The sequence below is a fragment of the Cucurbita maxima genome, unplaced genomic scaffold (genome assembly GCF_002738345.1).
Source record: "Cucurbita maxima cultivar Rimu unplaced genomic scaffold, Cmax_1.0 Cma_Scf00093, whole genome shotgun sequence".
Lineage (NCBI taxonomy): Eukaryota > Viridiplantae > Streptophyta > Magnoliopsida > Cucurbitales > Cucurbitaceae > Cucurbita > Cucurbita maxima.
In genome coordinates, this window is record NW_019272109.1 from 220,090 (window position 1) to 220,313 (window position 224).

Sequence of the window (224 nt, forward strand, 5' to 3'; positions counted from 1 at the left end):
ATCTCTTCAGCCTCCTTTGGATTAGTCCTATAAGCTGGTCGGTTTGGAATGGGCGCGTCAGGAATGAAGTCAATCTTGTGTTCAATCCCTCTAAGTGGTGGCAAACTACTAGGCTTCTCCTCGGAAAATAAATCTTCAAACTCTTGCAAAAGCACAACAAAATCACTAGGCAAAGAAGGGTTAAGCATGTTAGTAAAGTAACAAGATCCCTTGCACATAAGTAC